This window comes from Taudactylus pleione, unplaced genomic scaffold (assembly GCF_031769625.1).
Source record: "Taudactylus pleione unplaced genomic scaffold, aTauple2 ptg001412l, whole genome shotgun sequence".
NCBI lineage: Eukaryota > Metazoa > Chordata > Amphibia > Anura > Myobatrachidae > Taudactylus > Taudactylus pleione.
The window spans coordinates 246259-273665 of record NW_028285812.1 but is presented as its reverse complement, the minus strand read 5'-3'; the positions used below and the strand labels follow the sequence as shown (position 1 = coordinate 273665).

Genomic DNA, 27407 nt, shown 5'->3' with positions numbered 1-27407 from the left:
TGTCATACGTAGAGATATGTAGAGTGTGATACGTAGATATATGTAGAGTGTCATACGTAAAGATATGTAGAGTGTTATACGTAGAAATATGTAGAGTGTCATACGTGGAGACATGTAGAGTGTTATATGTAGAGATATGTAGAGTGTCATACGTAGAGATATGTAGAGTGTTATACGTAGAGATATGTAGAGTGTCAGACGTAGAGACATGTAGAGTGTTAAACGTAGAGATATGTAAAGTGTCATACATAGAGAAAGGTAGAGTGTCATACATAGAGACAGGTAGAGTGTTATACGTAGAGATATGTAGAGTGTCATACATAGAGACAGGTAGAGTGTCATACGTAGAGACATGTAGAGAATTATATGTAGAGATATGTAGTATCATACATAGATATATGTGCATATATATAGATATATGTACAATATGTAGAGCGTCTTACGTAGATATATGTAGAGTGTCATATGTAGAGATATGTAGAGTGTCATACGCAGAGATATGTAGATATATTCTTATACGTAGAGATATGTAAAGTGTTATATGTAGATATATGTAGTGTTATAAGTAGATACTGTATATGTAGTGCTATATGTAGATATATGTAGAGTGTTATACATAGAGATATGTAGAGTGTCACACGTAGAGATATGTAGAGTGTCATACGTAGAGATATGTAGAGTGTTATACGTAGAGATATGTAGAGTGTCATACATAGAGACAGGTAGAGTGTTATATGTAGAGATATGTAGAGTGTCATACATAGGGACAGGTAGAGTGTTATATGTAGAGATATGTAGAGTGTCATACATAGAGACAGGTAGAGTGTCATACGTAGAGATATGTAGAGAATTATATATAGATATATGTACAATATGTAGAGCGTCTTACGTAGATATATGTAGAGTGTCATATGTAGAGATATGTAGAGTGTCATACGCAGAGATATGTAGATATATTCTTATATGTAGAGATATGTAAAGTGTTATATGTAGATATATGTAGTGTTATAAGTAGATACTGTATATGTAGTGCTACTGTATATGTAGATATATGTAGAGTGTTATACATAGAGATATGTAGAGTGTCACACGTAGAGATATGTAGAGTGTCATACGTAGAGATATGTAGAGTGTTATACGTAGATATATGTAGAGTGTTATAAGTAGATATATGTAGAGTGTCATACGTAGAGATATGTAGATTGTTATACATAGCTATATGTAGAGTGTCATACGTAGAGATATGTAGAGTGTCATACATAGGGACAGGTAGAGTGTTATACGTAGAGATATGTAGAGTGTCATACATAGAGACAGGTAGAGTGTTATACGTAGAGATATGTAGAGTGTCAAACATAGGGACAGGTAGATTGTCATACGTAGAGACATGTAGAGAATTATATGTGGAGATATATAGATATATGTACGATATGTAGAGTGTCTTACGTAGATATATGTAGAGTCTCATATGTAGAGATATGTAGAGTGTCATATGCAGAGATATGTAGATATATTCTTATACATAGAGATATGTAAAGTGTTATACGTAGATATATGTAGTGTTATAAGTAGATACTGTATATGTAGTGTCATATGTAGAGATATGTAGAGTCTCATATGTAGAGATATGTAGAGTGTCATACGCAGAAATATGTAGATATATTCTTATACATAGAGATATGTAAAGTGTTATACGTAGATATATGTAGTGTTATAAGTAGATACTGTATATGTAGTGTCATATGTAGAGATATGTAGAGTGTCATACGCAGAGATATGTAGATATATTCTTATACGTAGAGATATGTAAAGTGTTATACGTAGATATATGTAGTGTTATAAGTAGATACTGTATATGTAGTGTCATATGTAGAGATATGTAGAGTGTCATACGCAGAGATATGTAGATATATTCTTATACGTAGATATATGTAGAGTGTTATACGTAGATATATGTAGGATCATACGTAGAGATATGTAGAGTGTCATACGTAGATATATGTAGAGTGTTACAAGTAGATATATGTAGAGTTTTATACGTAGAGACATGTACAGGGGTATTCAATTTGGAGCGAAAATTTCAGAATCGGCGATAAATTATCGCTGATGATTTCATTTTCGCCAATTTCAATTATCTCCGTATTCAATTTCAAAGACTTTTCACAGGTTCGAAAAGTCTTTGAAAAAAAATGGGGATAACTTTTCACCACTGAAAAGGTGGCGAAAAAAAGTGCAGAATTGGGGTTTAGTGGTGCAGGCTTAAAAAAAATAGTCTGCACCCCTGGGAATGACATTTTAAAAATAACTGTTTCAAAAAAGTTTTTTTTTTTAAAATAATGACACCCCAAAAAATTTATTTAAAAATTGGGGTGAAAAAAAAAAAAGGGAAAAAGTGTTTAAAAATAGGGAAATAGGTTCAGGGCTATTCTGCAAATATGCGGCAGGTGTATTCTAGAATAGATTATTAGCGGCAGGTGTATTCTAGAATAGATTATTAGCGGCAGGTGTTTTCTAGAATAGATTATTAGCGACAGGTGTATTCTAGAATAGGCTATTAGCGGCAGGTGTATTCTAGAATAGATTATTAGCGGCAGGTGTATTCTAGAATAGATTATTAGCGGCAGGTGTATTTTAGAATAGGCTATTAGCGGCAGGTGTATTCTAGAATAGATTATTAGCGGCAGGTGTATTCTAGAATAGATTATTAGCAGCAGGTGTATTCTAGAATAGATTAATAGCGGCAGGTGTTTTCTAGAATAGGCTATTAGCGGCAGGTGTTTTCTAGAATAGATTATTAGCGGCAGGTGTATTCTAGAATAGATTATTAGTGGCAGGTGTATTCTAGAATAGATTATTAGCGGCAGGTGTTTTCTAGAATAGATTATTAGCGACAGGTGTATTCTAGAATAGATTATTAGAGGCAGGTGTATTCTAGAATAGATTAATAGCGGCAGGTGTATTCTAGAATAGATTATTAGCGGCAGGTGTATTCTAGAATAGATTATTAGCGGCAGGTGTTTTCTAGAATAGGCTATTAGCGGCAGGTGTATTCTAGAATAGATTATTAGCGGCAGGTGTATTCTAGAATAGATTAATAGCGGCAGGTGTATTCTAGAATAGATTATTAGCGGCAGTTGTTTTCTAGAATAGGCTATTAGCGGCAGGTGTATTCTAGAATAGATTATTAGCGACAGGTGTATTCTAGAATAGATTATTAGCGACAGGTGTATTCTAGAATAGATTATTAGCGACAGGTGTATTCTAGAATAGATTATTAGCAGCAGGTGTATTCTAGTATAGATGATTAGTGGCAGGTGTATTCTAGAATAGATTATTAGCGGCAGGTGTATTCTAGAATAGATTATTAGAGGCAGGTGTTTTCTAGAATAGATTATTAGCGGCAGGTGTATTATAGAATAGATGATTAGCGGCAGGTGTATTCTAGAATAGATTATTAGCAGCAGGTGTATTCTAGTATAGATGATTAGTGGCAGGTGTATTCTAGAATAGATTATTAGCGGCAGGTGTATTATAGAATAGATGATTAGCGGCAGGTGTATTCTAGAATAGATGATTAGCGGCAGGTGTATTCTAGAATAGATTATTAGAGGCAGGTGTATTCTAGAATAGATTATTAGCGGCAGGTGTATTATAGAATAGATGATTAGCGGCAGGTGTATTCTAGAATAGATTATTAGAGGCAGGTGTTTTCTAGAATAGATTATTAGCAGCAGGTGTATTCTAGTATAGATGATTAGTGGCAGGTGTATTATAGAATAGATGATTAGCGGCAGGTGTATTCTAGAATAGATTATTAGAGGCAGGTGTTTTCTAGAATAGATTATTAGCGGCAGGTGTATTATAGAATAGATGATTAGCGGCAGGTGTATTCTAGAATAGATTATTAGCAGCAGGTGTATTCTAGTATAGATGATTAGTGGCAGGTGTATTCTAGAATAGATTATTAGCGGCAGGTGTATTATAGAATAGATGATTAGCGGCAGGTGTATTCTAGAATAGATTATTAGAGGCAGGTGTATTCTAGAATAGATTATTAGCGGCAGGTGTATTATAGAATAGATGATTAGCGGCAGGTGTATTCTAGAATAGATTATTAGAGGCAGGTGTTTTCTAGAATAGATTATTAGCAGCTGGTGTTTTCTAGTATAGATGATTAGCGGCAGGTGTATTCTAGAATAGATTATTAGCGGCAGGTGTATTATAGAATAGATGATTAGCGGCAGGTGTATTCTAGAATAGATTATTAGAGGCAGGTGTTTTCTAGAATAGGCTATTAGCGGCAGGTGTATTCTAGAATAGGCTATTAGCGGCAGGTGTATTCTAGAATAGATTATTAGCGGCAGGTGTATTCTAGAATAGATTATTAGTGGCAGGTGTATTCTAGAATAGGCTATTAGCGGCAGGTGTATTCTAGAATAGATTATTAGCGGCAGGTGTATTCTAGAATAGATGATTAGCGGCAGGTGTATTCTAGAATAGGCTATTAGCGGCAGGTGTATTCTAGAATAGATTATTAGCGGCAGGTGTATTCTAGAATAGATTATTAGCGGCAGGTGTATTCTAGAATAGATTATTAGCGGCAGGTGTATTCTAGAATAGATTATTAGCGGCAGGTGTATTCTAGAATAGATTATTAGCGGCAGGTGTTTTCTAGAATAGGCTATTAGCGGCAGGTGTATTCTAGAATAGATTATTAGCGGCAGGTGTTTTCTAGAATAGGCTATTAGCGGCAGGTGTATTCTAGAATAGATTATTAGCGGCAGGTGTTTTCTAGAATAGATTATTAGCGGCAGGTGTTTTCTAGAATAGATTATTAGCGGCAGGTGTTTTCTAGAATAGATTATTAGCGGCAGGTGTATTCTAGAATAGATTATTAGCGGCAGGTGTTTTCTAGAATAGATTATTTGCGGCAGGTGTTTTCTAGAATAGATTATTAGCGGCAGGTGTATTCTAGAATAGATTATTAGTGGCAGGTGTATTCTAGAATAGGCTATTAGCGGCAGGTGTATTCTAGAATAGATTATTAGCGGCAGGAGTATTCTAGAATAGATTATTAGCGGCAGGAGTATTCTAGAATAGATTATTAGCGGCAGGTGTATTCTAGAATAGATTATTAGCGGCAGGTGTATTATAGAATAGATTATTAGCGGCAGGTGTATTCTAGAATAGATTATTAGCGGCAGGTGTATTCTAGAATAGATTATTAGCGGCAGGTGTTTTCTAGAATAGATTATTTGCGGCAGGTGTTTTCTAGAATAGATTATTAGCGGCAGGTGTATTCTAGAATAGATTATTAGTGGCAGGTGTATTCTAGAATAGGCTATTAGCGGCAGGTGTATTCTAGAATAGATTATTAGCGGCAGGAGTATTCTAGAATAGATTATTAGCGGCAGGAGTATTCTAGAATAGATTATTAGCGGCAGGTGTATTCTAGAATAGATTATTAGCGGCAGGTGTATTATAGAATAGATTATTAGCGGCAGGTGTATTCTAGAATAGATTATTAGCGGCAGGTGTATTCTAGAATATATTATTAGCGGCAGGTATATTCTAGAATAGATTTATAGCGGCAGGTGTATTCTAGAATAGATTATTAGCGGCAGGTGTATTCTAGAATAGATTATTAGTGGCAGGTGTATTCTAGAATAGATTATTAGCGGCAGGTGTTTTCTAGAATAGATTATTAGCGGCAGGTGCATTTTTGCAGAATTTTAAAAAAATTACTTTAGGCACATAAATATATGCTAGTACCCATTTTCATGTACCCCAAATTTGATGGGACCACTTAAAAAAATGAAAAAAAATAACCTAAGTGATCTTCTGCATCACTTCTTCAATGTCGGGAAAAAAAACACCTGCAGCCGCTATTTAAAACCCTGACTTTCATTTGCAGGCTAAAACGGGGGTACCCATAGTGATCCCCCATGTTTTGACAGCTTTAGGGGGGTCCTACAATTTATTCCAGATAAATCTCGTTTTTTTTCGCTGATCCTATTTCGCCGGCTCCCGTTTTCGTAGCTTTTTAATTGAATACGGGGATATAGCGGGCGCGCGCCCGATACTTTATCCCAGGAAAGCTCCGATGTGGAGCGAAAAGTCCAGCATGGACTTTTCGCTCCCATATTGAATACCCCTCGCAGAGTGTTATACGTAGAGATATGTAGTGTTATATATAGAGATATGTAGAGTGTTATACGTAGAGATATGTAGTGTTATATATAGAGATATGTAGAGTGTTATACGTAGAGATATGTAGTGTTATATATAGAGATATGTAGAGTGTTATACGTAGAGATATGTAGTGTTATATATAGAGATATGTAGAGTGTTATACGTAGAGATATGTAGAGTGTTATACGTAGAGATATGTAGAGTGTTATATATAGAGATATGTAAAGTGTTAAATGTAGAAATGTGTAGAGTGTTATATGTAGAGACATGTGGAGTGTTCAATGTAGAGATATGTAAAGTGTTATATGTAGATATATGTAGAGTGTTATATGTAGAGTGTTATATGTAGAAAGAAACGTGGAGTGTTATATGTAGAGATATGTAAAGTGCTATATGTAGAAATATCTAGTGTTATATGTAGAGACTTATAGAGTGTTATATGTATAAAAGTACAGTGCATCTATTAATGTTTATAGTCACAGTCTACGTGAGTACTTCTCTTAGCTCTTAGTAGTCTGCCTTGTAACATACTAACCACAGTAACCTATTCTGCCCTGTGGCATACATGCCAGCTCTCCCTGATTGTCAGGGAGACTCCCTGAAATAGCAGCAATCTCCCTGTCTCCCTGAAGAGTCCAACAATCTCCCCCATTCCACCTTACCCCCATTATGTAGCTGTTATTTACATGGAAAAAAATGAATCACAGATATATACATACAAATGGAATCAGCAGTACCATTTCCCTGCATTGGTTATAGGGCACAATGGGGGAGATGTATTATAGCGGCACATATCGTGCCTCTATACCGAGGCGAGGCAGGAAGCACTAACGATGAGATGTAAGAACATCTCATCTGCTGGAGTGGGGGAGTGAAAATCCCCCCTCCGGGGATCCCCGCCAGAGCACACTGCGCACTGGCGCGACTGAGACGTTCAGAGAGAAGTAACGTACCATATCTGTTTATATGCACGCAGCGCAGTTGCTAATATCAGCGGTGATATGTAAATGTGCGCATTCCCATTGCGATCGCAGCCTGACATAAGGACGCCCATTTCCCCTTACTCACATTCGTACACTAGGGCAACATAGCGAAACCATCAGTAACATCGGACCCTCACGCACAGTTTAGGAAGCCCTGACCTCACTCAGGAATTGCTAACTTCAGCGCACGCTATGAGTCCTCAGGCGGTGTCTGGTAACGCAGTGGCTAAATTATGCATGCCCATGCAATGGCGTTGAAACGCACTGGCACGCCTGCATTCGCACGCCAGCCCCCTCCATCACCACCCACAAACAGCACATCCTGTCAATCACTCTGTCATAAGTCTGCGTAGCCTCTGAGTATGCAGTTCTGCCCGCAGCGTCTGGCTTGCGCACGTGCACTGCGACGCATACGCAGTGCGAGTTAATCGACCGATTGTGTGCGTATTAGCAACTGCGTTCCTTGCTGAATCAGCCCCACAGTGCACTACAGATGCCGGGCTGCGACTTTGACCCACAGGAATTAGCTTTAAACATCTACAAAGTCGTATTTATGAAGCGTAATGGAACTTGGCGTGAGAAAAAGCCGCAGTTGCTGCATCATAACCCTCCATACACAGACTCAGTCTCCGTCACGCACAGATGTACAAGCGTCGCACATCAAACTGATCAGAGCAATCTAGCACAGTAGTTCTGTCACCGCCTGAGACCTGACGCGCCGAGAGGGCTGTTTGTCACAACCTGAGTAACATTGTATGAGGACACATCTGTGTGTTTAGAAGTTATTCTGTTTTGTACTGTTTTCCCTGCTCTGTATTTTCGATGTGCGCGGCGCTGCGGTTTTTGCAACGCCTCATGAATAATGAATAATAATGATAACATTGGCCCTCATTCAGAGCCACTCGCTAGCGGCAGTACGCTCGTTCCGAGCGATGTTCGCACATCTGCGCATGCGTACGGTTTTTAGTACGCATGCGCGAACCAGTCAGTGCGGCCGAAAATCGTTGGTACGCAATATAGCGAGGGCCTGCTATTTTGAGTGACAGAATGAGGCGTATGTGGGTGGTAACAGGGGAAGGTGCTTGAAAACGGGGAGTGGAGATCTGAACGCAGGCGTGCTTAAAGGTCAAAACGGGCGTTTTAAGGGTGTGCATAATTAATACAGCAGCGTCATTGACCACGTCACTTGGTTTTTTTTAACTCAGAACTGCTCGCAAAATAGCGGTTGAAAACACCAACCACAAGAATAGCGAGCAGTTCATACGCTGTACGATGTACTCGATTAATCTAATAAATAGCGGACATGACGTATGGTGCGTGCGGCCAGGGGGCGTTTTTATCAAAAAAACGAACGTATGTTTTGCTCGCTCGTTCAGACTTAGAGGTGGGAACAGACTGCAATTTGCGAACGGATCATTTGAATAGCCACCCCTTGTTTTTGAACGAACGACCACAAATAGCGAACGGCTCTGAATCAGGCCCATTGTTCTGTGAGATCACTTACACGCTGCTCGTGCCCTGAGCCCACTCTCTTGTTCTCCCTCGGAGGGTATATTACCTATCAGGCGGTGATAATTTCTCTGGTCAGCCCTGAAACTTGCTGAATTACTAAATAAATCTTCACATCTGATTCACATTAAAGTCTCATTTGCTTCAACTCAAGTTCAGAATTTACATTTAAAGGAAATTCTTCATTATTTTCTGCTTCTCATTTAAAATAAAATTTATGTGAAAAAAAAAAAAACTTAAACGTTAAATGTGGTTTCCAAAGAGATACTAAGGGCGAAATGTACTAAGCGGTGGGTTCTAAACCCCGGAGGTTTAGTGGTGGTTTTACTATCCGCAGATTTACTAAGGCCAAAACAGCTGCAAAACCGCTGTCAAAACAAATTTTAGAATAGAAGAGAACAGGGCTGCCATTTAGAACCACCGCCAAACCGCCACTAAACCCCGGGGTTTAGAACCCGCCATCAAACTGCCACCAAACAGGCGGGGTTTAGCACCCGACGCTTAGTAAATTTTGCCCTAAGTTATTTCCTTGTAAAAGGCTAACCAGGAAGGATTCTCTACACCCCAGTGCTCCATATTACTTCTGTCATACATACACTGACATTAGCCAGGAAGTATTCTCTACACCCCAGTGCTCCATATTACTTCTGTCATACATACACTGACACCAGCCAGGAAGTGTTCTCTACACCCCAGTGCTCCATATTACATCTGTCATACATACACTGACACCAGCCAGGAAGTATTCTCTACATCCCAGTGCTCCATATTACTTCTGTCATACATACACTGACACCAGCCAGGAAGTGTTCTCTACACCCCAGCGCTCCATATTACTTCTGTCATACATACACTGACACCAGCCAGGAAGTATTCTCTACACTCCAGCGCTCCATATTACTTCTGTCATACATACACTGACACCAGCCAGGAAGTATTCTCTACACTCCAGCGCTCCATATTACTTCTGTCATACATACACTGACACCAGCCAGGAAGTATTCTCTACATCCCATGGCTCCATATTACTTCTGTCATACATACACTGACACCAGCCAGGAAGTATTCTCTACACCCCAGCGCTCCATATTACTTCTGTCATACATACACTGACACCAGCCAGGAAGTATTCTCTACACTGCAGCGCTCCATATTACTTCTGTCATACATACACTGACACCAGCCAGGAAGTGTTCTCTACCCTCCAGTGCTCCATATTACTTCTGTCATACATACACTGACACCAGCCAGGAAGTGTTCTCTACATCCCAGTGCTCCATATTACTTCTGTCATACATACACTGACACCAGCCAGGAAGTGTTCTCTACACCCCAGTGCTCCATATTACTTCTGTCATACATACACTGACACCAGCCAGGAAGTGATCTCTACACTCCAGTGCTCCATATTACTTCTGTCATACATACACTGACACCAGCCAGGAAGTGATCTCTACACCCCAGTGCTCCATATTACTTCTGTCATACATACACTGACACCAGCCAGGAAGTGATCTCTACATCCCAGTGCTCCATATTACTTCTGTCATACATACACTGACACCAGCCAGGAAGTGTTCTTCTATTTTTGCACAGCAGCTGTGTACACTCATCTGCATTGCATTTGAATTAGGCCCAAATTTGGTAATTTATACCGCTTTTACACTAAAGTCCCAGGTCTGACACGATATTTGGAACATGGTTCCAAACTGGGACACGCCCGGGACATACCCTTTTTAGACCGCAGCACCTCTCACAGTGTACATGGGTGCAGATAAACTGGTCTGTAGAGATGACATAATCTCCAAGCACTGTAAAATCCACAACTATCTATCCTGTGAACGGGATCTGGATAACACGTTCACACTGCAGGGTTACACGGGTCATTGCCATGTCAAACCCTGAAAACTGCTTAGCTTCAATAGCTGGGTCACTCGACCTGAGAATCCCACCCTATTACATTGCGCATACTCAGGTCACCCTCCCCCATTACATTGCACATACTCACGTCACCCTCCCCCATTACATTGCGCACACTCAGATCACCCTCCCCCATTACATTGCGCACACTCAGATCACCCTCCCCCATTACATTGCGCACACTCAGGTCACCCTCCCCCATTATATTACACATACTCATTTCACCCTCCCCCATTACATTGCGCATACTCAGGTCACCCTCCCCCATTATATTGTGTATACTCATGTCACCCTCCCCCATTACATTGGACATACTCAGGTCACCCTCCCCATTACATTGCACATACTCAGGTCACCCTCCCCCATTACATTGCGCATACTCAGGTCACCCTCCCCCATTACATTGCACATACTCAGATCACCCTCCCCCATTACATTGCGTATACTCAGGTCACCCTCCCCCATTACATTGCACATACTCAGGTCACCCTCCCCCATTACATTGCGCATACTCAGGTCACCCTCCCCCATTACATTGCGCATACTCAGGTCACCCTCCCCCATTACATTGCACATACTCAGGTCACCCTCCCCCATTTCATTGCACATACTCATTTCACCCTCCCCCATTACATTACACATACTAAGGTCACCCTCCCCCATTACATTACACATACTCAGGTCACCCTCCCCCATTACATTGCGCATACTCAGGTCACCCTCCCCCATTACATTGCACATACTCAGGTCACCCTCCCCCATTACATTGCACATACTCAGGTCACCCTCCCCCATTACATTGCGCATACTCAGGTCCCCCTTCCCCATTACATTGCGCATAATCAGGTTACCCTCCCCCATTACATTGCGCATACTCAGGTCACCCTCCCCCATTACATTGCGCATACTCAGGTCACCCTCTCCCATTACATTGCGCATACTCAGGTCACCCTCCCCCATTACATTGCGCATACTCAGGTCACCCTCCCCTATTACATTGCACATACTCAGGTCACCCTCCCCCATTACATTGCACATACTCAGGTCACCATCCCCCATTACATTGCACAAACTCAGGTCACCCTCCCCCGTTACATTGCACATACTCAGGTCACCCTCCCCCGTTACATTGCACATACTCAGGTCACCCTCCCTCATTACATTGCGCATACTCAGGTCACCCTCCCCCATTACATTGCGTCTACTCAGGTCACCCTCCCCCATTACATTGCGTATGCTCAGGTCACCCTCCCCCATTACATTGCGCATACTCAGGTCACCCTCCCCCATTACATTGCGCATACTCAGGTCAACCTCCCCCATTACATTGCACAAACTCAGGTCACCCTCCCCCATTACATTGCACATTCTCAGGTCACCCTCCCCCATTACATTGCGCATACTCAGGTCACCCTCCCCCATTACATTGCGCATACTCAGGTCACCCTCCCCCATTACATTGCGCATACTCTGGTCACCCTCCCCCATTACATCGCGCACACTCAGGTCACCCTCCCCCATTACATCGCGCACACTCAGGTCACCCTCCCCCATTACATTGTGTATACTCATGTCACCCTCCCCCATTACATTGCACATACTCAGGTCACCCTCCCCATTACATTGCGCATACTCAGGTCACCCTCCCCCATTACATTGCGCATACTCAGGTCACCCTCCCCCATTACATTGCACATACTCAGATCACCCTCCCCCATTACATTGCGTATACTCAGGTCACCCTCCCCCATTACATTGCACATACTCAGGTCACCCTCCCCCATTACATTGCGCATACTCAGGTCACCCTCCCCCATTACATTGCGCATACTCAGGTCACCCTCCCCCATTACATTGCACATACTCAGGTCACCCTCCCCCATTACATTGCACATACTCATTTCACCCTCCCCCATTACATTACACATACTAAGGTCACCCTCCCCCATTACATTACACATACTAAGGTCACCCTCCCCCATTACATTGCACATACTCAGGTCACCCTCCCCCATTACATTGCGCATACTCAGGTCACCCTCCCCCATTACATTGCGCATACTCAGGTCACCCTCCCCCATTATATTGCGTATACTCATGTCACCCTCCCCATTACATTGCACATACTCAGGTCACCCTCCCCCATTACATTGCACAAACTCAGGTCACCCTCCCCCGTTACATTGCACATACTCAGGTCACCCTCCCCCGTTACATTGCACATACTCAGGTCACCCTCCCTCGTTACATTGCGCATACTCAGGTCACCCTCCCCCATTACATTGCGTCTACTCAGGTCACCCTCCCCCATTACATTGCGTATGCTCAGGTCACCCTCCCCCATTACATTGCGCATACTCAGGTCAACCTCCCCCATTACATTGCGCATACTCAGGTCACCCTCCCCCATTACATTGCACATTCTCAGGTCACCCTCCCCCATTACATTGCGCATACTCAGGTCACCCTCCCCCATTACATTGCGCATACTCAGGTCACCCTCCCCCATTACATTGCGCACACTCTGGTCACCCTCCCCCATTACATCGCGCACACTCAGGTCACCCTCCCCCATTACATTGCGCATACTCAGGTCACCCTCTCCCATTACATTGCGCATACTCAGGTCACCCTCCCCCATTACATTGCGCATACTCAGGTCACCCTCCCCTATTACATTGCACATACTCAGGTCACCCTCCCCCATTACATTGCACATACTCAGGTCACCATCCCCCATTACATTGCACAAACTCAGGTCACCCTCCCCCGTTACATTGCACATACTCAGGTCACCCTCCCCCGTTACATTGCACATACTCAGGTCACCCTCCCTCATTACATTGCGCATACTCAGGTCACCCTCCCCCATTACATTGCGTCTACTCAGGTCACCCTCCCCCATTACATTGCGTATGCTCAGGTCACCCTCCCCCATTACATTGCGCATACTCAGGTCACCCTCCCCCATTACATTGCGCATACTCAGGTCAACCTCCCCCATTACATTGCACAAACTCAGGTCACCCTCCCCCATTACATTGCACATTCTCAGGTCACCCTCCCCCATTACATTGCGCATACTCAGGTCACCCTCCCCCATTACATTGCGCATACTCAGGTCACCCTCCCCCATTACATTGCGCATACTCTGGTCACCCTCCCCCATTACATCGCGCACACTCAGGTCACCCTCCCCCATTACATCGCGCACACTCAGGTCACCCTCCCCCATTACATTGTGTATACTCATGTCACCCTCCCCCATTACATTGCACATACTCAGGTCACCCTCCCCATTACATTGAGCATACTCAGGTCACCCTCCCCCATTACATTGCGCATACTCAGGTCACCCTCCCCCATTACATTGCACATACTCAGATCACCCTCCCCCATTACATTGCGTATACTCAGGTCACCCTCCCCCATTACATTGCACATACTCAGGTCACCCTCCCCCATTACATTGCGCATACTCAGGTCACCCTCCCCCATTACATTGCGCATACTCAGGTCACCCTCCCCCATTACATTGCACATACTCAGGTCACCCTCCCCCATTACATTGCACATACTCATTTCACCCTCCCCCATTACATTACACATACTAAGGTCACCCTCCCCCATTACATTACACATACTAAGGTCACCCTCCCCCATTACATTGCACATACTCAGGTCACCCTCCCCCATTACATTGCGCATACTCAGGTCACCCTCCCCCATTACATTGCGCATACTCAGGTCACCCTCCCCCATTATATTGCGTATACTCATGTCACCCTCCCCATTACATTGCACATACTCAGGTCACCCTCCCCCATTACATTGCACAAACTCAGGTCACCCTCCCCCGTTACATTGCACATACTCAGGTCACCCTCCCCCGTTACATTGCACATACTCAGGTCACCCTCCCTCGTTACATTGCGCATACTCAGGTCACCCTCCCCCATTACATTGCGTCTACTCAGGTCACCCTCCCCCATTACATTGCGTATGCTCAGGTCACCCTCCCCCATTACATTGCGCATACTCAGGTCAACCTCCCCCATTACATTGCGCATACTCAGGTCACCCTCCCCCATTACATTGCACATTCTCAGGTCACCCTCCCCCATTACATTGCGCATACTCAGGTCACCCTCCCCCATTACATTGCGCATACTCAGGTCACCCTCCCCCATTACATTGCGCACACTCTGGTCACCCTCCCCCATTACATCGCGCACACTCAGGTCACCCTCCCCCATTACATCGCGCACACTCAGGTCACCCTCCCCCATTACATTGCGCATACTCAGGTCACCCTCCCCCATTACATTGCGCATACTCAGGTCACCCTCCCCCATTACATTGCACATTCTTAGGTCACCCTCCCCCATTACATTGCACATTCTCAGGTCACCCTCCCCCATTACATTGCGCATACTCAGGTCACCCTCCCCCTTTACATTGCGCATACTCAGGTCACCCTCCCCCATTACATTGCGCATACTCAGGTCACCCTCCCCCATTACATTGCGCATCCTCAGGTCACCCTCCCCCATTACATTGTGCATACTCAGGTCACCCTCCCCCATTACATTGCACATACTCAGGTCACCCTCCCCCATTACATTGCACATACTCAGGTCACCCTCCCCCATTACATTGCACATGCTCAGGTCACCCTCCCCCATTACAGTGCGTATACTCACGTCACCCTCCCCTCCCCCATTACATTGCACACACTCAGGTCACCCTCCCCCATTACATTGCACACACTCATGTCACCCTCCCCTATTACATTGCACACACTCAGGTCACCCTCCCCCATTACATTGCACATACTCAGGTCACCCTCCCCCATTACATTGCACATACTCAGATCACCCTCCCCCATTACATTGCGTATAATCAGGTCACCCTCCCCCATTACATTGCACATACTCAAGTCACCCTCCCCCATTACATTGCGCATACTCAGGTCACCCTCCCCCATTACACTGCGCATACTCAGGTCACCGTCCCCCATTACATTGCACATACTCAGGTCACCCTCCCCATTACATTGCACATACTCACGTCACCCTCACCCATTACATTGCACATACTCAGGTCACCCTCCCCCATTACATTGCACCCACTCATGTCACCCTCCCCCATTACATTGCACACACTCAGGTCACCCTCCCCCATTACATTGCACATACTCAGGTCACCCTCCCCCATTACATTGCACATACTCAGATCACCCTCCCCCATTACATTGCGTATACTCAGGTCACCCTCCCCCATTACATTGCACATACTCAGGTCACCCTCCCCCATTACATTGCGCATACTCAGGTCACCCTCCCCCATTACATTGCGCATACTCAGGTCACCCTCCCCCTTTACATTGCGCATACTCAGGTCACCCTCCCCCATTACATTGCGCATACTCAGGTCACCCTCCCCCATTACATTGCGCATCCTCAGGTCACCCTCCCCCATTACATTGCGCATACTCAGGTCACCCTCCCCCATTACATTGCACATACTCAGGTCACCCTCCCCCATTACATTGCACATACTCAGGTCACCCTCCCCCATTACATTGCACATACTCAGGTCACCCTCCCCCATTACATTACACATGCTCAGGTCACCCTCCCCCATTACAGTGCGTATACTCACGTCACCCTCCCCTCCCCCATTACATTGCACACACTCAGGTCACCCTCCCCCATTACATTGCACACACTCATGTCACCCTCCCCCATTACATTGCACACACTCAGGTCACCCTCCCCCATTACATTGCACATACTCAGGTCACCCTCCCCCATTACATTGCACATACTCAGATCACCCTCCGCCATTACATTGCGTATACTCAGGTCACCCTCCCCCATTACATTGCACATACTCAGGTCATCCTCCCCCATTACATTGCGCATACTCAGGTCACCCTCCCCCATTACATTGCACATACTCAGGTCACCCTCCCCCATTACATTACACATACTCAGGTCACCCTCCCCCATTACATTGCACATACTCAGGTCACCCTCCCCCTTTCCATTGCACATACTCAGATCACCCTCCCCCATTACATTGCGTATACTCAGGTCACCCTCCCCCATTACATTGCACATACTCAGGTCACCCTCCCCCTTTCCATTGCACATACTCAGATCACCCTCCCCCATTACATTGCGTATACTCAGGTCACCCTCCCCCATTACATTGCACATACTCAGGTCACCCTCCCCCATTACATTGCACATACTCAGGTCACCCTCCCCCATTACATTGCACATACTCACGTCACCCTCCCCCATTACATTGCACATACTCAGGTCACCCTCCCCCATTACATTGCACACACTCATGTCACCCTCCCCCATTACATTGCACACACTCAGGTCACCCTCCCCCATTACATTGCACATACTCAGGTCACCCTCCCCCATTACATTGCACATACTCAGATCACCCTCCACCATTACATTGCGTATACTCAGGTCACCCTCCCCTATTACATTGCACATACACAGGTCACCCTCCCCCATTACATTGCGCATACTCAGGTCACCCTCCCCCATTACATTGCACATACTCAGGTCACCCTCCCCCATTACATTACACATACTCAGGTCACCCTCCCCCATTACATTGCACATACTCAGGTCACCCTCCCCCTTTCCATTGCACATACTCAGATCACCCTCCCCCATTACATTGCGTATACTCAGGTCACCCTCCCCCATTACATTGCACATACTCAGGTCACCCTCCCCCATTACATTGCACACACTCATGTCACCCTCCCCCATTACACTGCACACACTCAGGTCACCCTCCCCCATTACATTGCACATACTGAGGTCACCCTCCCCCATTACATTGCACATACTCAGATCACCCTCCGCCATTACGTTGCATATACTCAGGTCACCCTCCCCCATTACATTGCACATACTCAGGTCACCCTCCCCCATTACATTGCGCATACTCAGGTCACCCTCCCCCATTACATTGCGCATACTCGGGTCACCCTCCCCCATTACATTGCGCATTCTCAGGTCACCCTCCCCCATTACATTACACATACTCAAGTCACCCTCCCCCATTACATTGCACACACTCAGGTCACCCTCCCCCATTACATTGCACACACTCATGTCACCCTCCCCCATTACATTGCACACACTCAGGTCACCCTCCCCCATTACATTGCACATACTCAGGTCACCCTCCCCCATTACATTGCACATACTCAGATCACCCTCCCCCATTACATTGCGTATACTCAGGTCACCCTCCCCCATTACATTGCACATACTCAAGTCACCCTCCCCCATTACATTGCGCATACTCAGGTCACCCTCCCCCATTACACTGCGCATACTCAGGTCACCCTCCCCCATTACATTGCACATACTCAGGTCACCCTCCCCCATTACATTGCACACACTCACGTCACCCTCCCCCATTACATTGCACACACTCAGGTCACCCTCCCCCATTACATTGCACACACTCATGTCACCCTCCCCCATTACATTGCACACACTCAGGTCACCCTCCCCCATTACATTGCACATACTCAGGTCACCCTCCCCCATTACATTGCACATACTCAGATCACCCTCCCCCATTACATTGCGTATACTCAGGTCACCCTCCCCCATTACATTGCACATACTCAGGTCACCCTCCCCCATTACATTGCGCATACTCAGGTCACCCTCCCCCATTACATTGCACATACTCAGGTCACCCTCCCCCATTACATTACACATACTCAGGTCACCCTCCCCCATTACATTGCACATACTCAGGTCACCCTCCCCCTTTACATTGCACATACTCAGATCACCCTCCCCCATTACATTGCGTATACTCAGGTCACCCTCCCCCATTACATTGCACATACTCAGGTCACCCTCCCCCATTACATTGCACATACTCAGGTCACCCTCCCCCATTACATTGCGCATACTCAGGTCACCCTCTGCCATTACATTGCATATACTCAGGTCACCCTCCTCCATTACATTGCGCATACTCAGGTCACCCTCTCCCATTACATTGCACATACTCAGGTCACCCTCCCCCATTACATAGCATATACTCAGGTCACCCTCCCCCATCACATTGCACACACTCAGGTCACCCTCCCCCATTACATTGCGCATTCTCAGGTCACCCTCCCCCATTACATTGCGCATACTCGGGTCACCCTCCCCCATTACATTGCGCATTCTCAGGTCACCCTCCCCCATTACATTGCACATACTCAGCTCACCCTCCCCCATTACATTGCGCATACTCAGGTCACCCTCCCCCATTACATTGCTCATACTCAGGTCACCCTCCCCATTACATTGCACATACTCAGGTCACCCTCCCCCATTACATTGCACATACTCAGGTCACGCTCCCCCATTACATTGCACATACTCACGTCACCCTCCCCCATTACATTGCGCATACTCAGGTCACCCTCCCCCATTACATTGCGCATACTCAGGTCACGCTCCCCCATTACATTGCACATACTCACGTCACCCTCCCCCATTACATTGCGCATACTCAGGTCACCCTCCCCCATTACATTGCACATACTCAGGTCACGCTCCCCCATTACATTGCACATACTCACGTCACCCTCCCCCATTACATTGCGCATACTCAGGTCACCCTCCCCCATTACATTGCACATACTCATGTCACCCTCCCCCATTACATTGCGCATACTCAGGTCACCCTCCCCCATTACATTGCGCATACTCAGGTCATGCTCCCCCATTACATTGCACATACTCAGGTCACCCTCCCCCATTACATTGCGTATACTCAGGTCACCCTCCCCCATTACATTGCACATACTCAGGTCACCCTCCCCCATTACATTGCACATACTCAGGTCACCCTCCCCCATTACATTGCACATACTCAGGTCACCCTCCCCCATTACATTGCGCATACTCAGGTCACCCTCCCCCATTACATTGCGCACATTCAGGTCACCCTCCCCCATTACATTGCACATACTGAGGTCACCCTCCCCCATTACATTGCATATACTCAGGTCACCCTCCTCCATTACATTGCGCATACTCAGGTCACCCTCCCCCATTACATTGCACATACTCAGGTCACCCTCCCCCATTACATTGCACATACTCAGGTCACCCTCCCCCATTACATTGCACATACTCAGGTCACCCTCCCCCATTACATTGCACATACTCAGGTCACCCTCCCCCATTACATTGCACATACTCACGTCACCCTCCCCCATTACATTGCACATACTCAGGTCACGCTCCCCCATTACATTGCACATACTCACGTCACCCTCCCCCATTACATTGCGTATACTCAGGTCACCCTCCCCTATTACATTGCACATACTCAGGTCACCCTCCCCCATTACATTGCACATACTCAGGTCACCCTCCCCCATTACATTGGGCATACTCAGGTCACCCTCCCCCATTACATTGCACACACTCAGGTCACCCTCCCCCATTACATTGCACATACTCAGGTCACCCTCCCCCATTACATTGCACACACTCAGGTCACCCTCCCCCATTACATTGCACATACTCAGGTCACCCTCCCCCATTACATTGCACATACTCAGGTCATCCTCCCCCATTACATTGCACATACTCAGGTCATCCTCCCCCATTACATTGCACATACTCAGGTCATCCTCCCCCATTACATTGCACATACTCAGGTCATCCTCCCCCATTACATTGCGCATACTCAGGTCACCCTCCCCCATTACATTGTGTATACTCAGGTTATCCTCCCCCATTACATTGTGTATACTCAGGTCACCCTCCCCCATTACATTGTGTATACTCAGGTCATCCTCCCCCATTACATTGCACATACTCAGGTCACCCTCCCCCACAGTCTCCTCCATTATGTTCCCTGAGCCCAGATGTAGAGATCAGAGCCGGGAAGAGGTTTCAGGAAATATGAAGGAAGTGTCACTTTTTCTAATAGAGTTTAAGGACAAAATTTACTAAGCGGTGGGTTCTAAAGCGCGGCGGTTTGATGGCGGTTTCTATTCTGTTCTAAACCGCAGCGGTTTGGTGGTGGTTTTGCAGCCCTATTCTATTTTATTCTAAAATGTGTTTTGACTGCGATCTGGCGGCGGTTTTGCTATCTGCAGATTTACTAAGGCCAAAACCGCTCCAAAGCCGCCGTCAAAACACATCTTACAATAGAATAGTACCAGCACCAGGTAAATATACCTCTGGGTGTAGAGTGTACAGTGTGGGGACTAAAGGGACCAAGGGGTCTGTGTGCACCTGACACCATGCACCCATTGTAAATACGTCTATGCCCGGAATTGGCACTATGTACGCTGGTAGCATACGGCAGTAAGGCGTCCGCGGCTGCCAGCATCTACCGACACTCTGTGTGCGAATCAGAAGTGTTACATGATCAGAGTTGCTGTAATGGGATGTAGTTATGAGACCGACGGGCGCGATGCCGCTAGTCTCAATACCGACAAGGAAATCCCGACAAGGGACTTAATCCCGGACTCCAGCCCGAACGAGGTAAGTCCAGGGCGTCCTTAGGGTTAGCCGCAGGGGGGGGGGGAGGGTTGGGTTTAGTGAGCGTAGTGGGGTTAGGGTCAGGTTTGGGTGAGGGGAGATTAGGTACCCCTAGGGGGAGGTTTAGAGTTAGGCACCCCGAGGGGGGAGGCTAGGGTTAGGCACCCGCCCGGAGGGTTAGGTTTAGGGTGTAGTAATGGGGGGGTTAGGGTTAGGCACTAGGGGGGATGTTAGGGATAGGTGGGGAGAGGGGTAGGGTTAGGGTACTTATCTGCCCTGTCGGGATATTCATGCCCATTCTGCTATAAATACTAGGCTTATAATACATTGTAGCTGTTCTTGTCTCTCCCGGTTACATGGTAACAATTTGTATAATGACCTAGTAACTGGGCTGCAATTCTGATCCCTGGAGAGTTATTCAGGACCCTCTGAATTATTTATTTTCTGGTATTTAAGTGTTATTTTTCTGTACTTAGCGATCCTAATGTACATCTATAATGTAAGTAACCGGCCACAATTGCCTCCTTGGAAAGTTCTGTAATGACAATATCTGCAATGTGAATGGACAACACACAGGAACGCACAGGGCCCAGGGTGTCTGGAGGCCTAAATGGCCCTTTCATCTGTAATTGAAAATATCCTCCCCATAAATCACTTCTGTTGCCCTGTATGTAGAGAGGTCAAATCCATTAAAGATACCAATGATAGCGGTAATGACCCTCAGTTCTATTTATACAGTACAGCCTGGGGACCCTCCTCACTCAGTGCCCTGTTACACTGACTTACTGACAGTAAATGTTCTATTAAAGTGATGATGTCACAATAGGAATACTCAGAATGTCAAACTCCTCTTGCAAGAAGCAGTTATTACAAAGCTGATCCAGGCACATACACTACTGTTCTCTCCTGGTGTAACCCAGGCACATACATTACTGTCCTCTCCTGGTGTAACCCAGGCACATACATTACTGTCCTCTCCTGGTGTAACCCAGGCACATATACTACTGTTCTCTCCTGGTGTAACCCAGGCACATATACTACTGTTCTCTCCTGGTGTAACCCAGGCACATACACTACTGTTCTCTCCTGGTGTAACCCAGGCACATACATTACTGTCCTCTCCTGGTGTAACCCAGGCACATATACTACTGTTCTCTCCTGGTGTAACCCAGGCACATATACTACTGTTCTCTCCTGGTGTAACCCAGGTGCATATACTACTGTTCTCTCCTGGTGTAATCCAGGCACATATACTACTGTTCTCTCCTGGTGTAACCCAGGCACATATACTACTGTTCTCTCCTGGTGTAACCCAGGTGCATATACTACTGTTCTCTCCTGGTGTAACCCAGGCACATATACTACTGTTCTCTCCTGGTGTAACCCAGGTGCATATACTACTGCTCTCTCCTGGTGTAACCCAGGCGCATACACTACTGTTCTCTCCTGGTGTAACCCAGGCACATATACTACTGTTCTCTCCTGGTGTAACCCAGGCACATATATACTACTGTTCTCTCCTGGTGTAACCCAGGCGCATATACTACTGCTCTCTCCTGGTGTAACCCAGGTGCATATACTACTGTTCTCTCCTGGTGTAACCCAGGCACATATACTACTGTTCTCTCCTGGTATAACCCAGACACATATACTACTGTTCTCTCCTGGTGTAACCCAGGCACATATACTACTGTTCTCTCCTGGTGTAACCCAGGCACATATACTACTGTTCTCTCCAAGTGTAACCCAGGCACATATACTACTGTTCTCTCCTGGTGTAACTCAGGCACATACACTACTGTTCTCTCCTGGTATAACCCAGACACATATACTACTGTTCTCTCCTGGTGTAACCCAGGCACATATACTACTGTTCTCTCCAAGTGTAACCCAGGCACATATACTACTGTTCTCTCCTGGTATAACCCAGGCACATACACTACTGTTCTCTCCTGGTGTAACTCAGGCACATATAATACTGTTCTCTCCTGGTGTAACCCAGGCACATATACTACTGTTCTCTCCTGATGTAACCCAGGCACAGGCACATACACTACTGTTCTCTTCTGGTGTAACCCAGGCACATATACTACTGTTCTCTCCTGGTGTAACCCAGGCACATATACTACTGTTCTCTCCTGGTGTAACCCAGGCGCATACACTACTGTTCTCTCCCGGTGTAACCCAGGCGCATATACTACTGTACTCTCCTGGTGTAACCCAGGCGCATATACTACTGTTCTCTCCTGGTGTAACCCAGGCACATACACTAATGTCCTCTCCTGGTGTAACCCAGGCACATACACTAATGTCCTCTCCTGGTGTAACCCAGGCACATACACTAATGTCCTCTCCTGGTGTAACCCAGACACATATACTACTGTTCTCTCGTGGTGTAACCCAGGTGCATATACTACTGTTCTCTCCTGGTGTAACCCAGACACATATACTACTGTTCTCTCCTGGTGTAACCCAGGCACATATACTACTGTTCTCTCCAAGTGTAACCCAGGCGCATAAACTACTGTTCTCTCCTGGTGTAACCCAGCCACATATACTACTGCTCTCTCCTGGTGTAACCCAGGCACATATACTACTGTTCTCTCCTGGTGTAACCCAGCCACATATACTACTTCTCTCTCCTGGTGTAACCCAGGCGCATATACTACTGTTCTCTCCTAGTGTAACCCAGGCACATACACTACTGTCCTCTCCTGGTGTAACCCAGACACATGTACTACTGTTCTCTCCTGGTGTAACCCAGGTGCATATACTACTGTTCTCTCCTGATGTAACCCAGGCACATATACTACTGTTCTCTCCTGGTGTAACCCAGGCACATATACTACTGTTCTCTCCAGGTGTAACCCAGGCACATATACTACTGTTGTCTCCTGGTGTAACCCAGGCGCATATACTACTGTTCTCTCCAGGTGAAACCCAGGCGCATATACTACTGTTCTCTCCTGGTGTAACCCAGGCACATATACTACTGTTCTCTCCTGGTGTAACCCAGACACATATACTACTGTCCTCTCCAGGTGTAACCCAGGCACATATACTACTGTTCTCTCCTGGTGTAACCCAGGCACATATACTACTGTTCTCTCCTGGTGTAACCCAGGCGCATATACTACTGTTCTCTCCTGGTGTAACCCAGGCGCATATACTACTGTTCCCTCCTGGTGTAACCAAGGCGCATATACTACTGTTCTCTCCTGGTGTAACCCAGGCGCATATACTACTGTTCTCTCCTGGTGTAACCCAGGCGCATATACTACTGTTCTCTCCTGGTGTAACCCAGGCGCATATACTACTGTTCTCTCCTGGTGTAACCCAGGCGCATATACTACTGTTCTCTCCTGGTGTAACCCAGGCGCATACACTACTGTTCTCTCCTGGTGTAACCAAGGCGCATCTACTACTGTTCTATCCTGGTGTAACCCAGGCTCATATACTACTGTTCTCTCCTGGTGTAACCCAGGCACATATACTACTGTTCTCTCCTGGTGTAACCCAGGTACATATACTACTGCTCTCTCCTGGTGTAACCCAGGCACATACACTACTGTTCTCTCCTGGTGTAACCCAGGCACATATACTACTGCTCTCTCCCGGTGTAACCCAGGCACATATACTACTGTTCTCTCCCGGTGTAACCCAGGCACATATACTACTGTTCTCTCCTGGTGTAACCCAGGCACATATACTACTGTTCTCTCCTGGTATAACCCAGGCACATATACTACTGCTCTCTCCCGGTGTAACCCAGGCACATATACTACTGTTCTCTCCCGGTGTAACCCAGGCACCTATACTACTGTTCTCTCCTGGTGTAACCCAGGCACATATACTACTGTTCTCTCCTGGTGTAACCCAGGCACATATACTACTGTTCTATCTTGGTGTAACCCAGACACATATATTACTGTTCTCTCCTGGTGTAACCCAGGCACATATACTACTGTTCTCTCCTGGTGTAACCAAGGCACATACACTACTGTTCTCTCCTGGTGTAACCCAGGCACATACACTACTGTTCTCTCCTGGTGTAACCCAGGCACATATACTACTGTTCTCTCCTGGTGTAACCCAGGCGCATATACTACTGTTCTCTCCTGGTGTAACCCAGGCGCATATACTACTGTTCTCTCCTGGTGTAACCCAGGCGCATATACTACTGTTCTCTCCTGGTGTAACCCAGGTACATACACTACTTTTCTCTCCTGGTGTAACCCAGGCACATACACTACTGTTCTCTCCTGGTGTAACCCAGACACATAAGCACATATACTACTGCTCTCTCCTGGTGTAACCCAGACACATATACTACTGTTCTGTCCTGGTGTAACCCAGGCGCATATACTACTGTTCTCTCCTGGTGTAACACAGACACATATACTACTGTTCTCTCCTGGTGTAACACAGACACATATACTACTGTTCTCTCCTGGTGTAACCCAGGCACATATACTATTGTTCTCTCCTGGTGTAACCCAGGCACATATACTACTGCTCTCTCCTGGTGTAACCCAGGCACATATACTACTGTTCTCTCCTGGTGTAACCAAGGCACATACACTACTGTTCTCTCCTGGTGTAACCCAGGCACATATACTACTGTTCTGTCCTGGTGTAACCCAGGCACATATACTACTGTTCTCTCCAGGTGTAACCAAGGCACATATACTACTGTTCTCTCCTGGTGTAACCCAGGCACATATACACTACTGTTCTCTCCTGGTGTAACCCAGGCACATATACTACAGGCTTGCCTACCCTCCCGATTTGGCCAGGAGCCTCCCAATTTTCGCGTGCCGCTCCCGGCCCCCCGGAAAGGCAGGCAAGCCTACCGGCAGCCGGTAACCCTCTCGACCACCCCCCAGAATAAACTAAAAAATCCCGCAGCGGGGGGGCGGTGACGCGATTCGCGCTGAATCGCGTCATCGTGGCCCCGCCCCCACCTCCACAATGCCAAAAATAATGGCATTGTGAAGAGGGGGCGGGGCTACGATGATGCGATCACGCAGCTCCACCCCAGGCTCCGCCGCAAATGTGACATCATGGCCGGGCACGCCCCCGCTGTTAGCCGCCAATCAGCTCCCTCCCGGAAGGAGGGAACTGATTGTCGGCAAGTATGATATACTACTGTTCTCTCCTGGTGTAACCCAGGCGCATATACTACTGTTCTCTCCTAGTGTAACCCAGGCGCATATACTACTGTTCTCTCTCATGGTGTAACCCAGGCGCATATACTACTGTTCTCTCCTGGTGTAACTCAGGCACATATACTACTGTTCTCTCCTGGTGTAACCCAGGCGCATATACTACTGTTCTCTCCTGGTGTAACCCAGGCACATATACTACTGTTCTCTCCTGGTGTAACCCAGGCGCATATACTACTGTTCTCTCCTGGTGTAACCCAGGCACATCTACTACTGTTCTATCCTGGTGTAACCCAGGCTCATATACTACTGTTCTCTCCTGGTGTAACCCAGGCACATATACTACTGTTCTCTCCTGGTGTAACCCAGGTACATATACTACTGCTCTCTCCTGGTGTAACCCAGGCACATACACTACTGTTCTCTCCTGGTGTAACCCAGGCACATATACTACTGCTCTCTCCTGGTGTAACCCAGGCACATATACTACTGTTCTCTCCCGGTGTAACCCAGGCACATATACTACTGTTCTCTCCTGGTGTAACCCAGGCACATATACTACTGTTCTCTCCTGGTATAACCCAGGCACATATACTACTGTTCTCTCCTGGTGTAACCCAGGCACATATACTACTGTTCTATCTTGGTGTAACCCAGACACATATATTACTGCTCTCTCCTGGTGTAACCCAGGCACATATACTACTCTTCTCTCCTGGTGTAACCCAGACACATATATTACTGTTCTCTCCTGGTGTAACCCAGGCACATATACTACTGTTCTCTCCTGGTGTAACCCAGACACATACACTACTGTTCTCTCCTGGTGTAACCCAGGCACATATACTACTGTTCTCTCCTGGTGTAACCCAGGCACATATACTACTGTTCTCTCCTGGTGTAACCCAGACACATACACTACTGTTCTCTCCTGGTGTAACCCAGGTACATACATTACTGTTCTGTCCTGGTATAACCCAGGCACATATACTACTGTTCTCTCCTGGTGTAACCCAGACACATATACTACTGTTCTCTCCTGGTGTAACCCAGACACATATACTACTGTTCTCTCCTGG

The 27407-nt window shown here is 46.2% G+C and overlaps 1 protein-coding gene across 1 annotated transcript in view; it reads right to left on the bottom strand.

Annotated features, from left to right (window-relative positions):
- Window positions 1-27407, bottom strand: part of TBX15 (T-box transcription factor 15) — a 177425-nt gene that overhangs the window by 71229 nt on the left and 78789 nt on the right. The gene's annotated exons all lie outside the window — the stretch shown is intronic.